This window comes from Bubalus bubalis, chromosome 9, assembly GCF_019923935.1.
Source record: "Bubalus bubalis isolate 160015118507 breed Murrah chromosome 9, NDDB_SH_1, whole genome shotgun sequence".
NCBI lineage: Eukaryota > Metazoa > Chordata > Mammalia > Artiodactyla > Bovidae > Bubalus > Bubalus bubalis.
Window position 1 is genome coordinate 96,694,930 of NC_059165.1, and position 17,685 is coordinate 96,712,614.

The window sequence follows — 17,685 nt, forward strand, 5'->3', positions numbered from 1 at the left end:
AGTTGCCACTGAGAGATCTGAGGGACCAGGCTGGTTCTCAGTCCTCTCTTGTCTCAGCCTTGATGCTTCTCTATTTTTAAACATTGTCTTTTAAGTCTCTCTCTGTGTCTCTCTCTCTGTCTCTCATATCTTTGTCTCATTAGCTATCTTTGTTCCTCTCTTTGTCTTCACTGTGTATCGCCATCACATAATAGAAAGCAAAAAAGTGAAAGTTGCTCAGTCGTGACTGACTCTTTGCAACCCCATGGACTGTACAGGCCATGGAATTCTCCAGGCCAGAATACTGTAGTGGATAGCCTATCCCTTCTCCAGGGGATCTTCCCAACCCAGGGATTGAACCCAGGTCTCCCACATTGCAGGCAGATTCTTTACCAGCTGAGCCACAAGGGAAGCCCATCACATAATAGGCATTCAATAAATGGAGGCTTTTTTCCTTTGTTTATTATTTGTATTTATTTGGTTGCACTGAGTCTTAGTTGCAGCATGCAGGATCTTTTATTAGCAGTTGCCACCTGTGAACTCTTAGTTGCAGCATGTGGGATCTAGTTCCCTGGCCAGGGATCAAGCCCAGGCCCCTTCGCATTGGGAGTGTGGAATAATAGCCACTAGGCCACCAGGGAAGTCCCCTCAAAAAGTGTGTGTTGAGTGAATATTGATGGTTATCTGTTTGTCTGCCTGTGTCTCATGTCTGCCTCTCTTTGTCTCTGTCCTGCTGTCTTCTCTCCATCTCTCTCTTGTCTCTATCTCTGTCTGTAAGTCTCCTTCCTTCTTCCTGTGTGTCTCTGTCTTTATGTGTCTCTTTTGTCTCTGGTTCTGTCATCTCTGCCTCTTGGTGTGTCTGTCACTATATCTCTTCCACGTCTATCTCTTGTGCCATGCCATGTGTGTGTGCTCAGTCGTGTCTGACTCTTTGCGACCCCATGAACTGTAGCCCACCAGGCTCCTCTGTCCATGAAATTCTCCAGGCAAGAATACTGGAGTGGGTTGCCATTCCTTTCTCCAGGGGATCTTCCAACCCAGGGATCGAGCCCTCGTTTCTTGCATCTCCTGCATTGGCAGGTGGATTCTTTACTGCTGTGCCACGTGGGAAGCCACGTCTGTCTCTCAGTCTCTGTCTATCTATGTCTCTCTCTAGGATTCTGTTTCCATTATTGCCATAGTTGCTGTATCGCAGTCCAGGACCCTGATGGGGGTAGGGATGAGGCTCAAATTCTCAGACCTGAGAGGGCTCCTGAGACAGGACAGAGCTGGAACCTGTATTGGGCAGGATTCAGTGAGTGGGACGGGATGGGCCAGGCCAGCATCAGCCCTTGAAGGCCCTAGAGGGACAAACGGGGAGTGTCTGTACCCCTGGTGATGCTGGGGATGGGGGGCATGCTTTAATGGGAGTCTGGGGTGAAGGGTGGGTGGGTGCCCAAGCTCTCGGCGAGCCTTAACCCTCCCGCACCATCCCCCACCCACTCTGCTGCCCAGGAGGGTATCCCTCTAGGACCCAGCCACCAGGACCCAGCATTGGCTCCAAGATGGAACAGCTGTCTGGGCTACAGCTGCGGAAGCTCATTTTGAACAAGGAAGATGATTGCAGGAGTGATTGGGGGAGGGAGAGCGAAGGGGAGGGGAGCAAGGGCCAAAGAGGAATCAGGCTTGATGGTTGCCGCTGCCGCAGTGGGTAGTTTGCCTAAGAGATGGGGAGACCAGGCGAGGCGGGAAAAGGCAGAGGAAGGTCTGTTGGCCCAGCCGTGGTCCATCTGTCCCCACTTCTGGTCTTCCCTGGTGTGAAGTTTCTCCGCCCATCTCTGGCTGTCTCTCCCTCATCCTGTATTTCAGAGCCTGAATTTCTTGACTCTGCCTGTGTCGCTTGGTCTCCCTATTGCTTGTTGCCGCCTCCTGCCCAGTATTTCAGTTTCCCCATCTCTCGCTGCCTGCATCTCTCTGTCTCTCTGCCTGCCACTCTGTCGGGTCTCTGTGTGTCTCTGAGCCTCCTCCCCCAACCCCTCGGTGCTGCTGTTATCATCAGAAGCACGGATAAGTCTCCAGCAGTCTTTTGGACTGCTCTTTTCTTTTGTTGTCATTTCTGCGATGCTCAGGGGCTGCGGACAAATAGAGATGGCAAATTCCCAGGAAATGATGGGATCGTGTCCTTCCATACAGCGGTATTTACAAAGATATCTCAATTAGGACTAATTAATTAAGCGAGCCACTTCCCCTGGCCTCTCCCCCACCCTGCGGTCCCGCAGCCTCCTGGGAGAGAACCAGCCAATGAGGCGACGGCAGTCTGGTGCTCAGATGGCGTCTCAATGTTTAATTTATAACAGCCTTCTCCCCGCTGCCCTATCCATCCATCCAGAGGAGCAAGGTGGCTTCGGGTGCATAGACTCAGGCAGAGGCTGGAGACCTGCTGGTCCCCCCAGAGCTGCACTGGGTCTTAGTTGCAGCATGTGAGATCTAGTTCCCTGGCCAGGGATCAAACCCAAGGCCCCTGCATTGGGAACTTGGAGTCTTAGCCACTGGACCACCAGGGCAGTCCCTGAGTGCCAAGTCTTGATGCCCTATTTGCTCCTCTGTAGCTTCCCTCCCCCAGGGCATAGCGCCAGGGTCCCCATTTCTTCTGTTGCTCTAGTCCCACCAGGTCCCTTGGGATTACTTCTTACCTCTGCCTGTCCCTTCCCACTGCACACAGTCTGTTGAGGCAGCCCTCAGCATAGCGTCCACCAGTGATGCAGCCTTCAGTATAATGACAAAGACGATGATGCCCCCCTTAATGTGATGCCAGGGTAGCATTGGGGTGATAAACATACCTTGAAATGTGACTTCGGTTCTGCAGACAGGCATTGGCTGGGGCATTTGGTGCAGTGAGAAGGAAGAGAAATTTGCTCATTCCGGTGAGCGCATTCTCTGGCTATTCTAGGAGACCAGGAATCCCCAGCCCTGCTGGCCGAAGCTGGCTCCATTAGCCCTTGTAAAGTGCCATGTGACCTCAGCAGGACACCAGGCTTATTAGTAAAGCATAAATTCTGCAGGAATATTTCAGGACTGACTGCCATGCTAATGAATTGGTTGAGGAGACCTAAGAGTGCAACTGACAGAACATATACAGATGTCAGTTCCTGCTGAGAGGAGTGTGGAAATATTCACTGTTACAGGCAGCTGGACACAAATGCACATGGAGAGTTATATTAATACATGGAAAGGCAGGGATCTTCTTGAATGGACACAAATGTGTAACATGTTTGTGGCTCCCGATCAGACGTACAGATACGTACATGGCTGTGCAGATTAGCACACACAGGGTCATGGGTGTTTATAAGGGGGCATTCCCTTCTGTGATGGGCACTGTGGCAGTGCAGTTTCTGGATTAAGCAGTGTTCATTTATGTACGTGGCTACACAGTAGCACATGGACTTGACTCAAGGAGAGAGGTATATAGATAAACATGTATGCAGTGTACACCTGATCTATATAAAGATATGCTGTGTTGTTTAGTTGCTAAGTCATGCCAACTCTTGTGACCCCATGGACTGAAGCCCGCCAGGCTCCTCTGGCCATGGGATTCTCCAGGCAAGAATATTGGAGTGGGTTACCATTTCCTTCTCCAGGGAATCTTCCGGACCCAAGGATTGAACTCGAGTCTTCCTGCATTAGCAGGTGGATTCTTTAGCACTTAGCCACCTGGAAAGCCTATATATATATATACACACACACACACACACACACACACACACACATGTATGTATAATATGTATATATATATATTTTTAAGAGTCCTTATGCAGACTGACTTCTGGGCTCACAAATTGCATATGGGAATAGACGCTTGTGAACACGTCAAAATGAAGGGAATATTCACACCTATGGACAACAGTGCAAGAGGCATGTATATTTGCACTTGCGCAGTGATGCACACCAGCATTCCCCTCGATTTATGCTCATATGCACCCATGCACATGACTCGTCACAGATGTGTCCAGATGTTCCATGTGTGTCCAGAATGCAGATGCTCACAGGTGCCTGTGGATGAACACTGATGTCCACAGTCACAGAGCCCCCTGTGTACCCCAGGACCCACATGTCACTATTTGGGATGCAAATGACCAACCCCCCCCAAATTCCCCAGGGTTCCTGGCAAAATGAGATCTCAAAGCCAGCATGAGTGACCTTTTCAGATCCTTTTTGGAGAACCATGGAGGAGAAGACCCGAGTTACACAAGTGCAAATACAGAGCCCCGAGCCAGCCTCACTCAGGCTGTCTTAGCTGAGATTCTCCCCTGTTTGACACCCCGCTCCCATCAGGGCCAGTTATGGCTGCCAATGCTCAGGTATGGCTTAAAGTGGCACCCAGCATGGGCGGAGCTCCGTGTGTGTTAGGGACTATCTCTAGCACTGAATAGGACCATCATTATGAATATTCTTTTTTTAAAAATATTATTTATTTATTTAGCTGTACCAGGTCTTAGTGGCAGCACAAGGGGTCTTTAGCTGCAGCATGCCAACTCTTAGTTGTGGCATGTGGGGTCTACTTCCCTGACCAGGAATGGAACCCAGGCCCCCTGCATTGGGAGCACAGAGTCTTAGCCACTGGGCCACCAAGGAAATCCCCTATTATGAATATTTTTGAAATGCAAAGAGATTCTTTATCCTCTGCATTTCAGTCCTTGCATTATCATCATAGTGTCCCAGTAGCCTTCCAGCTTCATCTGTTTCTCTCCTGTTCTGAGAGTCAGTCCTTTAAAGCCATGGTTTCCTCTCCCACTGTGTACTCTTCCCTGACATCTCTCTTCATTCTCATTTGCCTCCAAACATCACAGTTCCTGTCTGTCTGCACGGGGATGGGTGGATGTTGGAGCATCTATTTGGAATAAAAAAAAAAAAAAAAACCTAATATGGCCCAGTGAAGTAAGAGTTTTAGATAAAGAATACAGGGAGTCTCAGAAAACCCAATAACAGGGGCTTCAGGGACTCGGGAAGCTGTCATTCACTCACTTATTTAGCAATTCAGTTGGCAAATATTTATTCTCCACCTACTAGGTGCCAGGTAGACAAGGAAAACAGGGTGTTTGCTCTCATGGAGCTGATATTTTAGTGGAAAGAGACCAGTAACAGGGCTTCCATGGTGACTCAGTGGTAAAAGAATCTGCCTGCCAATGCAGGAGACACGGGTTTGATCCCTGGTCCGGGAAGATCCCACATGCCATTTAGCAACTAAGTCCATGCATCACAACTGTTGAACCTGTGCTCTAGAGCCCGGGAGCCACAACTAAGGAAGCCTGCGTGCCCTAGAGTCTGTGCTTGGCAACAAGAGAAACCACCACAATGAGAAGCCTGAGCACCACAATTAGAGAGTAGGCCCCCACTTGCTGTAATTAGAGAAAGGCTTGCGCAGCAGCGAAGACCCAGAACAACCAAAAATAAAAATAAGTAAATAAATAAAATTATACATAAGAAAAGAGACTGGTAGTAAGTGAGAGATTATCAGCCGGTAACAGCACTGTGCAGATGTAAACTAGGGTGAGGGATGTGGTGGAGGTGGGGCTCCTATGGTTTCAGGAGGAAACCCTCTTTTCTGTCCACCCCTCTACTCTGAGGAGTCTTCATTTCTGCACTCCTCACTCCAGCCTGCATTGGCTCTGGTTTCTGCAGCCCCTGATCTGCCATGCATCTCCAGCTCCAGGGCCCCACTGGCCCCCATACCTTTTAATTGCCTTGACCTCCATGTTCCAATTCCATCTCCCTGGACTAGAGAATTTATCTCTTTCAACTTGTATCAGGAATCCACTTATTGTCCAGTTTGTCAGACACCCTGGGTGCCTGGGGACATGTGGTTTGGAGGTCTTCCACTCAGTTGGCATTTACAAGTAGAAGTTTTCTCTTGGAAGGGTCACTGGGAAGGGAGGCAGTGCTAGACATCATCACTCATTCACTCATGAATGCATTCACTCCACAAACTCTGACTGAATGCCTAGTGTCTCAGGCACTGTTGTAGGGGCTGAGATGCAGCTGTGAATATGATGGGTCTACCTGAATTTTGTGATATGTATATTACATGGAGACGCAACAAACATCTAAGCAGATATATAAACAAGTTCATTTTGGAGAGATACGTGCTGTAATGAAACTAACAAGTAAAAGAAAGTGATCAGAGAACTTCATTTTGTCAAGACACCAGGATAGGGCTCTCTGGGGAAGTGACTCTTTGCCAGCTTTATTGAGATATAGTGGACATAGGTGTACAAGAAGATGATTTGATACACACGTGTATTACAAAATGATTTTCACCAGAGTTAGTTAACAGCTCCATCACCTCACATCATTACCATTTTTGTGTGTGTGAGGTGAGAACATTTAAGATTTCTCTCAGTGACTTTCAAGTATGTAATACAGTGTTGGTAATTATTGTCACCATGCTGTACATTAGATCCCCAGAATTCATTCATCTTAGAAGTTTGAAGAGGTGACATGTCAACAGAGACCTGACAGATGAGAAGGAGCCAGCCATGGAAAGAACTGAGAAAGGGAAGACCATTCTTGGAAAAGGAAGAGCATTCTGGCAAAAGAGTGTTCTGAGAAAGGGAAAGAACTGGGAGAAGAGCATTCTGAGAGAAGGAGAGAACTGGGAGAGGAGCATTCTGGGAGAGGGAAAGAACTGGGAGAGGAGCATTCTGGGAGAGGGAAAGAACTGGGAGAGGAGCATTCTGGGAGAGGGAAAGAACTGGGAGAGGAGCATTCTGGGAGAGGGAAAGAACTGGGAGAGGAGCATTCTGGGAGAGGGAAAGAACTGGGAGAGGAGCATTCTGGGAGAGGGAAAGAACTGGGAGAGGGAAGAGCATTCTGGGAGAAGAGCATTCTAGGAGAGGGAACCACAGTGCAAATGTTCTGACATGGGAATGAGTTTCATGCCTTCTGGAAAGAGGGCTGGCTGACTCAAGAGGAGGAGAGGACTAAGGTCTTACAGGTTGGTAGGGGACACTTAATGCAGGGCCTCACGGGCCAAAGTGAGTTGTTGGGTTTTATTCTATTCTAAATACAATGAGAAACTGCTGGATAAGTTGCAGTGGAGAGGGGAGCCATGATCTGATTCACATTGTTTAAAGATCCCTCTAACTTCTGTGATGGGGGAAGGATACCAGTGAGTGAGCGTGGAAGCAGGGAGATCAGGGAGGAGGTGACTGCAATGGTCCAAGCAAAAGCCAGAGGTGGCTGGGCTGGGAAAGAAGCATCTAGAAAAGTGAACAGTGGGCAAATTGGCACGTTTCTTAGGGGAGAGCCATCAGGACTTGCTGATAGATCCGATTGACGTCGGGGAGGAGAAAGTGAGGAACAGAGAAATGGGGTGATGTTTGGAGAGAACCAGAGACCTAGGAACCATTTCTAAAGGTTGGGGTGTGGGGGGTGGTGAATAGAGCAGACCAGATACCAGCTGGGTCACCTTGCCCATTAATAACCAGGTAGATATAATGACCTGAATTTCCCTTCTAAGTTCTGTGAAGGGCATTTCATTCCCCAAGATTTACCCCCCACACTCCTTGGAGGGCCTGTTTTCTCTGGTCATCCCTGCCTCTGACTTCCCACTTCTACAGAATTATTATTCTCCACTTTGCGTCTTGTGCCTTTTGGTCTCTGTTCTGACCTTTACCTGGACTGAAAGCTCAGTCCTCGAGGTCATGGAGATTCTCAAATGCCAGAGCACATCACTCTAACTTGATCCTGAAAGCAGTGTGGCTGTTTATCCTGTCATTAATTTATTCAACAAATAACCATTGAGGACCTACTAGTGCCCTTCTTGGGGGATAAGATGGTGAGCCAAGCAGTGCATGGAGCCTCCTTCAAGACAGAAAGATAGGTGATGACCAAATTTCACAAATAAATATAAATGGCAGCTGTGATAACAGCTTGAAGAAAGATTCTTGGTGTCAAAAGAGCGTCTAATAAGGGGATTTGATCTAATTTGGAAAGTCAGAGGAAGTAAGAGCTGAGATCTGAAGCAGAGAGCTTCAGTCGGACAATTCAATGTCCGACTCTGTGCGACGCCATAGACAGCAGCCCACCAGGCTCCCCCGTCCCTGGGATTCTCCAGGCAAGAACACTGGAGTGGGTTGCCATTTCCTTCTCCAATGCATGAAAGGGAAAAGTGAAAGTGAAGTCGCTCAGTCGTGTCTGACTCTTAGTGACCCCATGGACTGCACCCTACCAGGCTCCTCCATCCATGGGATTTTCTAGGGTATTCTAGGCAGAGAGAATTGCTTATGCAAAGGCTCTGGGATGAGGCAAACTATATGGCAGACCAAAGACGGCCCTGGAAGGGAGAGACAATGTAGCATGAAAGCAGAGAAGTAAATACAGGGCAGGCCTGCAGGGCCTCGTGGCTGTGTTAAGGGGTTTTATCTGTATCCTAAGAATAAAAGAAATCTGCCAGTGAGGTTTTGGTTGGGAGAATGATATCATCAGTATGCATTATAAAAGTTCCCTACCCTCCTACACTGTTGGAGAGAATGTAAGTTGGTACAGCCACGTGGAAAACAGTATGGAGGTTCCTCAAAAAACTAAAAATAGAGTTACCATATGATCCAGCACCTTCACTCCTGGGCATGTATCCAGACAAAACTATAATTCAAAAAGATACATGCACCTCTGTGTTCATAGCAGTACTATATACAGTAGCCAAGACATGGAAACAACCTCAATATTCATTGACAGATGAATGCATAAAGAAGATGTGGTCCATATACACAATGGAATATTATTCAGCCATAAAAAGGAATGAAACAATACCATTTGAAGCCATGTGGATGGACCTAGAGATTATCATAGTAAGTGAAGTCAGTCAGACAGAGAAAGACAAATTCCATATGATATCACTTTGGAGAAGGCAATGGCACCCCACTCCAGTACTTTTGCCTGGAAAATCCCATGGATGGAGGAGCCTGGTAGGGTGCAGTCCATGGGGTCACTAAGAGTCAGACACGACTGAGTGACTTCACTTTCACTTTTCCCTTTCATGCATTGGAGAAGGAAATGGCAACCCACTCCAGTGTTCTTGCCTGGAGAATCCCAGGGACGGGGGAGCCTGGTGGGCTGCCGTCTATGGCGTCGCACAGAGTCGGACATGACTGAAGTGACTTAGCAGCAGCAGTATATGATATCACTTATATGTGGAATCTAAAAATATGACACAAATGAATTTATCTTCAAAACAAAAACAGACTCACAGATACAGAGAACAGACTTGTGGTTGCCAAAGGGGAGGGGCATGGGGAAGGATGGACTGGGAGTTTGGGATTAGCAGATACAAGCTATTTTCTACAGAAGGGATAAATAGCAAGGTCCCACTGTATAGTGCAGGAAAACTGTATTCAGCATCCTGTAATAAACCATAATGGAGTAAGGAATATTAAAAAAAAAAAAAAGGTTCCTGAGGCTCCCATGTGTGGAGTGAACTGGTAAGAGAAAGGGTAGATCAAGACAGATCAGATGGACTTTCTGAATTGTGAGGGTGGCTTGGACCATTGAGTGATGATACAGCGCGGAGAACGCTGCATGAGTTGTGAAAGTATCTAAGAGTTAAGGTCAACTAGACCAAGTGAGAGAGTAGAAATGTGGGTGGGGATAATGCCTGGGCATCTGAACCACTGGCCGGGGGTAGGGAAGGGGATGGAGAAGTTAACACAGGAATCTGGATCTGAACTAGGTTCAGGAGAGAAGATTGCTTTTCATTTTGAGCATTTTTGGGACTGAGATGCTTTTGAGATCCAAGGGTCTTGGTGAGGGGGAGGGGATCAAGGAGTCAGATATATATATATATGTATTTGGAGTTCTGAGGATGTACATGCATGCAAGTGATAGGAGATTTGGTAAGAGTAAATACCCTCAGAGAAAGATCGAGGGAACAAGAGAGCCTAAGACTGAGTCTGGAGCACTAGTTCTCAACTTGGAGGTGATTTTGCACCCAGGGAGATATTTGGCATTGTCTGGGGACATTTTGTTGTCACAGCTGAAAGGGGATACGACTGGTGTCTAGCGGGTAGAAGCCAGACATACTGCTGAATATCCTACAATGCACAGAATTGTTATCTGGTCACAATATCTGTCATGCTCAGGTTGACTTATCCTGATCTTGAGTAACATTTAGTGACCAGGTGGAGGAAGATGAGTCTGCAAAGGAGATGCACTAGGGTGGGAAGGAACCATGCAAACATGTGTGATGGCAGCCAGGGAAGGAAATATATCAAGAAAGAGAGAAAAGTCAACAGAGTTGAACCCTGATGAGAGGTCAAGAGAGATGGCAGGCTGAAAAATGGCCATTGTGTTTTGAAACATGGAAGCCATGGGTGGACTTGGCAAAATCTGTGTCGGTGGTATGATGGGGTCAGAAACTAGACAGGAGCAGTGGAGGTGCTAGTTCAGGAAGTGAGGAAATGGAGGCAGTTAGTGTAGGCAACTGAAAAGAGGAGGAGAGGAGCTGAAGACAGATGGAAGGAGGAGTCAAGTAAGGCGTTTTGTTTTTTCATAGGAGAGACTTGAGTTTATTTAAAAACCAATGAGAAAGTTCTTTACTTACAAAACAGAAATGGATCCACAGACTTAGAGAATGAACTTATGGTTGCCAGGGGGAAGAATGGGAGGAAGAGATAGGGAGTTAGGGATCGACATATACACACTGCTATATTTAAAATGGATAACCAACAGGGGCCTACTGTACAGCACAGGGAACTCTGCTCAGTGTTCTGTGGCAGCCTGGATGGGAGGGGGGCTTGGGGAGAATGGATGCACGTATATGTAAGGCTGCGTCCCTTCGCTGTTCACCTGAAACCATCACAATATTGTTAATCAGCTGTACTCCAATACAAAATAAAAAGTTTAAAATGAATGAGATAAATAGATAAATACAGATAAAAGAGATCGTATAAGAAGGCAGAAGACTCTTGAGAGTCCCTTGGACAGCAAAGAGATCAAACTAGTCAATCCTAAGGGAAATCAACCCTGAATATTCATTGGAAGGACTGATGCTAAAGCTGAAGCTCCAATACTTTGGCCATCTCATGCGAAAAGCTGACTCATTGGAAGGGACCCTGCTGCTGGGAAAGACTGAGGGCAGGAGAAGAAGGGGATGACAGAGGATGAGATGGTTCACCGATTCAATGGACATGAGTTTGAGCAAACTCTGGGAGATAGTGGAGGACAGGGAAGCCTGGCATGCTGTAGTCCATGGGGTTGCAAAGAGTCAGACACAACTTAGTGACTGAACAACAACAACATAAGAAGGCAGAGGAGGACCAAAGCAAGAAGAGCTGCATGATCTTTGAAATGAAAGACAACTCCTCTATTGTAACAGGAGGGAGGGGCCAGAATGGAGCAAATGTTTGTAAAATATGTCAGGGGAGAAGAGACGTTCCACTTTATGGCTGTTGTTTTCCCTGGGAGATCAGGGAACACTGGAGGAAAATGGAGAACAGTTTGAGCCTCCCAGTTCAGCTCAAGTTGCCCCATGACAGTGTGCAGGCGTTCGTTCGCATTGTACACACCCATGAAGAAGGCCCTCTTCAAAGTCTGCTGCTGAGCTCCTGGCCTCAGACTGGGCCTCTGAGCCTAGAGAGAGATCAGATGGGGAGGGGGTGTCCAACTCCAGTGTTTATGAGTTAAGACTCATGATGGATTCTCGTAAACTCCCCAACTCTTGAAGATTAATGCTGCTTGTAATAGCTTATCAAGAAAGCCTTGCAACAATCCTTGAAAGACCCATAAAATCCACGCTGGTGAATTTTAGATAATGGCATTGGAGAGATAAAATCCCCCTACCCTCATTAATCATGGGACACACCAATCATTTGAAGTGGACATTCATTCAAGAGGCCTAAGCACTTGTTGGGGGAAGTGATCCATGAGTAAGGAGATGCTCAGAAAGAGGAAATGTCAGCTGTGGGTTTACCACTGATTGTTGAAAGTTGAGCTTGGGTAAGAGGGGCTCAGATCCTGAGATAGACCTGGGGGAAGCTGGGTTCTGAGTCAGAACAGGCTTAACTCAGGTTCTGAGACTGGAGATTAATTCAAGCCCTGCAGAGCAAAGGTGTACCCATGAGGTCTTAAGATACTCCACAGTTGACTCTGAGACAATCTAGGATCAAGTCCAAACCCTGGATCAGCAAAGACTGAACTTCAGTCTAGGGATAGACCAAAGATAAACCTGGTCCTAGGAGACCTAGGAGCCCAGAAATGAACCCAAGTCCTGGATGAATCGAGGCTACAGTTCAAGCTTGAGATAGGTAAGGTCAAATCCAGGTCCTCAGATGGGCCAGAGTTGAACCTAAGTTTTGAGATGGACCAAGGGCTTCCCTGGTGGCTCAGATGGTAAAGAATCTTCCTGAAATGTAGGAGACTCGGGTTTGATCCTTGGGTCAGGAAGATCCCCTGGAGAAGGAAATGGCAACCCATTCCACTATTCTTGCCTGGAGAATTCCATGGACAGCGGAGCCTAGCAGGCTACAGTCCATGGGGTTGTAAAGAGTCAGACACGACTGAGCAACTTAACACTTTCACTTTCTTTCACTTCCCTGAGATGGCCCAGTGCTGACCCCCATATCCTGAGACCAGAGAAGAGGTTATGAGGATAGAAAAAGAAAATGTGCTTCTCTTAGGGAAGTTGAGGAGAGCAGGGATCTCCCTACCTGTTGAGCCACTTTGCTCAAACCATTGAATACTGCTGATTAATGTCCATTGTAAATGACATAGCATGTCCCAGGACTAATGAGGGGAAGTGTATTTTATTTTCCAATGCCAGGTCATCCTAGGATGTAAGTTGAAGCCAGCTCAGGCCCTTGAGCCCAGAAACACGTTCAGCAGAGCTGACAGCTTGGAAATACCCAAGGTGGCCATGTCCCCCTCCGTGTTGACTGCGACCACTCTGATGGAGACTAGAGCGGTGCTTTCACGTCACACAGACTCATCACACACAGGGGGTCGGTTCACACTGCAGCACACATGTAGCATCCAGGTCCATGCATGTTCCTCAAACCTACAGCAACACGCTTTGCACATATATGCACATTGATACAGTAGCCGTGTATAAATCCTTGCACACACACACACGGGCACAGAACGAATCACAAATACACTGCCCGCCAGCCAAGGCAGCACATTCAGACGCAGCCTCCCACCCTATGATACTTGCATGTTTACAGCAATGCCCCGACTCTAGGAGATATGTTCTCAGAGAACAGTGCCCCCTGGAGTTGTGCAGTGCAGTGCAGTGCCTGGCCATTCACATTCACGTTTTTTTTCACCCACCTACAGAGCCTTGCACACTCTTACTCAGTCCCTGTTTTATACACTCATGTGTATAGTTCCATACACTTGCTGATGCTTGCACATTTAGGCCTGTACTTGGCTACACACTCACGTGTGTTCTTGGCCACATGGACACAGATGTGCCACTCATCCATCTCACACACTCAGGCTGTGTGCCAGTCAGCGCAGGCAAGGCTGTACTGCCTAACACACAGTCCCCAAATCTCAGTGGTTTAGCACAACCAAATGAGCAGCTGCTCATGCTACATGCCGGTTGGCAGGGGTCTCTGCTTCATGTGGCCAACTGCTGGAGGCTTCTCATCTCATGCACTTCCACAGTTACTGAGGCAAGAATGTGGCAAATCACGCACTGGCTGTTAGAGCTCTTCCCTGGAGATCACTTCCACCCACACGGCATTGGCTAAAGGAAGTCCCAGGGCCACACTGGGGAAGTAGAGTCTTATCCTGAGCCCAAGAGAGAACTGGAAAATTTTTGAACACTTCTACCAGCTGCCACAATCTGTTTCACATTTGAAGAGATACTCACAGATGCAGGTACACACACACACACACACACTTTATTTCTTCCCTTACGGACTGGTCTTTGGGACCTAATCCCCTCCATGGGACGGGACAGGAGTGTTTGCCTCCAGAGCTCCCTTGTCTCATCGTATGTCCGAGGGGTCTCCCACCCCCTTCAGAGCTGGGGGGTCCCAGGGTAACAAGTTTCCAAGCCGGACGGAGCTATTGTCAGAGCTGAGAAAACAGCATACACGCCTTCTCTGCCCCCAGAGTGGGCGGTATTTTTCCACAGACGCTGGGGAAGAATAGTAATAGGCATTGAGAGATCTCCGTATTGGCCGAGAACCTTCCTCATCTCAGCAGCTGCATTGGAAGAGGAGCCCCGAGGGGAGAAGGCAATTCCAGAGAGAGCCCAGTCCTCTCCACCCGTGCATCCTCTCGTTGCCACCAGGACCCTCTCTTTCCCCTCTCACGGCCCACCCCACTCCTCCTCTGACTATTTGAATATTCTGAGGCAGGAAACTCATGAATATTTATAAGGGCCTGGCAGTGAGGGAGATAAAAAAAAAAACATTTGGAATTTATGAACCAGGATCTGTCTATAAATAACAGGCCTGTGACTGGCGGGGCTCTTCCCTTACCCACCACATTCCTTTGACTTCAGCTCCAGCCCCATCCAAGCCTCCCAGAGCTGTCCCTCCCCCCTTCACACACACATGCACACACACACATGCACACACAGAGCTTGGCTGTGGATGCATGAATCCTCTTCGTCCTGTGCGCTGTCACACACACACTTTCCCACACAGCTGAGCACACACACATTCCCACCTGTCTGAGAGCTGGTCCGCTGCCTTTCTTCCACACACAGACACTCACATGCAAAATTTGCCTGAACATGTCCAGGCAGCCTCCTCTGGTGTTGGTGTCCAGACAGATCCAGGCATTCGGTCTCAGACCAGCACACACAACTCAGAATCCCATACAGTCACACACACACCCAAAGAGATGCCTGTGGACCACTCTTGGACCCACCAAGCATGGCACGTCCCTTGGCGGGTCTCAGTGTCCTCATCTCTGTGGGGGTGGTGCTGAGAGTCCCTGCCTCGTAGGGTGTTGGGCAAATTCTTTTTTGGCCATCCCATGTGGCATGTGGGATCTTAGTTCCCTGAGCAGGGATCAAACCCGTGTTCCCTCCATTGGAATCATAGAGTCTTGACCACTGGACCTCCAGAGAAGTCCTGCTATGCAAAATTTTTTTTTTTTTTTTTTGGATAGGAAAGTAGGATTTATTGGTGGGCATGAGTAGGTGGCTCAGTGGTAAAGAATCCACCTGCAGTGCAGGAGACCTGGGTTCCAGCCTGAGATGAGGCTGACCCTGCTTAGTCTCCTCTTCCTGACCTGCCACCTGCAGTGGGTGGAAAAAGAAGGTATTAATGCTACCAGTGGGGCTTCCCCAATGGTTCAGCGGTAAAGAACCTGCCTACAGTGTCGGAGACGCAAGAGATGAGGGTTCGATCCCTGGGCTAGGAAGATCCCCTGGAGGAGGGCATGGCAACCCGCTCCAGTATTCTTGCCTGGAGAATGCCATGGACAGGGGAACCTGACAGGCATAGGGTCGCAAAGAGTTGGACGTGACTGAAGCGACTTAGCACACACGCATAAGTAAGGTGGGGACAGCACCCAGGCTCTCGTGAACACAGGGCCCACCATTTGTCCAGAGGGCAGTGATTAAGGATGGATTTGACCCCGTAGACATCTGGAATGAGCTGCTTTTCTGCCACCATGTTTCCAAGTTCATCCACGTTAAACTTAGTAAATCCTCACTTCTTGGAGATGTAGATCTTCTGAGCAACCCTATGGTTGGCCAGGGAACTTGAACTTTGCCTTGCGGAGGTCCTCAATCAAACACTTCCTGTTCTGCAGCTCGGTGCAGATGGACATTTTGACCTGCCCAGTATGGACCCTGGCCACTGTGCCCTGGGGCTTTCAAAGGCTCTTCACACACCTGTCTGGAGGCTAGACTGGGACTAGCATGCCATTCATGAATGTCCACTGGAAAGGACTGTCTCCAAGGTCCCTTAGGGCAACTGTATAGACAACAGGCTGCCTACACTACCAAGGGGGCTGCTGTTTGCAGCCATTGAACACTGAAGGCCCCCATGGGGAAAAGAGAACTGTTGGATTAATTGGCTGAAAATATGCACATTTTTTAAAGTAACCAATGAATACCTGCGGTATGCAAGGTAATATTCTAGGCACTGGTGATACAGCAGTGAACAAAAACAGGTTAAGACCCCTGCCTGACATTCCAGAAAAGAAGAGAGATAACACACAAAATTAATGCATAAATGATGTAGTGTGTTGGAAGCTGATAAAGCAAAGAAGGAAATGGGTGGTGCTGAAACATTCGTTGTTTTGACAGGGGCAAGGTGGGGGGGTGCTGTCAAGGAGGCCTCTTGAAAAAATGACGTTAAATAAAGGAAATGGAAGGACATTTTCCAGGCAGGGGGAATAGTGGGTGCAAAACTTGATGTAGAAGAAGCGTGCCTGGGGTGTCGTAGGAACAGTGAGGAGACCTGTGAGGCTGAAACAGTGAGTGAGGGGGAGCGTAGAGGAGGTGAGGGCAGAGGGGTGACAGGGGCAGATTATGCAAGGCCTTGTGGGCTGTGGGAGAACTTTGCTATTTACAAGTGAGGGTGGGAGTCATAGAGGCTTCTGGTCAGAGGGAGAATATGATCTGACTTATGCTTGTAGGTGGCCTCTATTTGCTGCAGGGGGGAACGCACTGTGGGTGGCGAGAGTGGGATCCAGGGGACCAGGGCAGAGGTGACTGCACTAAGATGTCCATCCAGAGAGCAAAAAGTGCATAGATTCTGAGTGCAGAGAAGTAAAAGAAAAAGATGGGTTTCCCAGGTGGCGCCAGTGATAAAGAACCTGCCTGCCAATGCAGGAGATGCAAGAGACGTGGGTTCGATCCCTGGGTTGGGAAGATCCCCTGGAGGAGGGCATGACAACCCACTGCAGTATTCTTGCCTGGAGAATCCCATGGACAGAGAATCCTGGAGGGCTACAGTCCATAGGGTTGCTCAGAGTCAGACATGACTGAAGCGACTTAGCACACACACGTAAGAGAAAGAGACATTTAAAGTTGTTTCTAAATGAATGCATTTAAAGGATTCATTCTTTAATTCCAGAAATGTTTATTGAGCACCTACTGGGTGCTAGGCCCCATTCTGGCTTGCAGATACAGCAACACAGAAAGCAATAAGCATCCTTTGGATGCTGCCCTTGGAACGCTGAGAGCATCACAGGGGAGACAGACAAGAAACAAGATAAATTTTAATGTAGGGTCAAGGGGCAGTACATTTTATGCAATAAAATGCAGCAGAGCAAGCCTTGGAAAGTGATAAGGACTGCACATTGTAGGCTGGGTGGACCGGGCAGAATTGGGGATACGTTTTGAAGCAAGAGCTGTTCTCGGGATTAGCTGATAGATGGCCTGTGTAGGTGGAAATGACAGAACCTGGTGCCTGGGTGTGAAGTTGAGCTTTGAAGGGACACTCACATAAATGCCCTCTCCTGTTGAATGCTCATTGTTTCTCCCCATCTTAGGTTGGGTTTGTGAGAAGCAGAACCCAAGACGGGGATTTGGAGCACATGACTAATTGTGAGTAGGGGGAGGCGTAAAGAGCAATGGGACCAGGAAGGGGACTCAGGTACACTGGCCTGATCCACAAGGAGGGGGGAAGCTCTGGAATGTAAATTGCATTGCCGAGGGGTAGGCTTTGGCATCAATTAACCATTGGCTGCTCCTAGGGGTGGAGGAAGCCTCTGAGGCATCTCAGGCATGTGGTAGCTCCCGAAAGCCAAGGGCAGGTCTCCAGA

General features: G+C 48.3%; 1 protein-coding gene and 1 non-coding gene across 4 annotated transcripts in view; one reads left to right on the forward strand and one right to left on the reverse strand.

The window, feature by feature from the left end:
- Positions 1 to 17,685, forward strand: part of OLFM2 (olfactomedin 2) — a 75,466-nt gene that overhangs the window by 28,324 nt on the left and 29,457 nt on the right. The window lies entirely within an intron of this gene.
- On the reverse strand, positions 15,861 to 15,996 carry LOC112587162. The gene has a single exon (XR_003111690.1). It is a non-coding gene; the product is annotated as a small nucleolar RNA SNORA70 (small nucleolar RNA).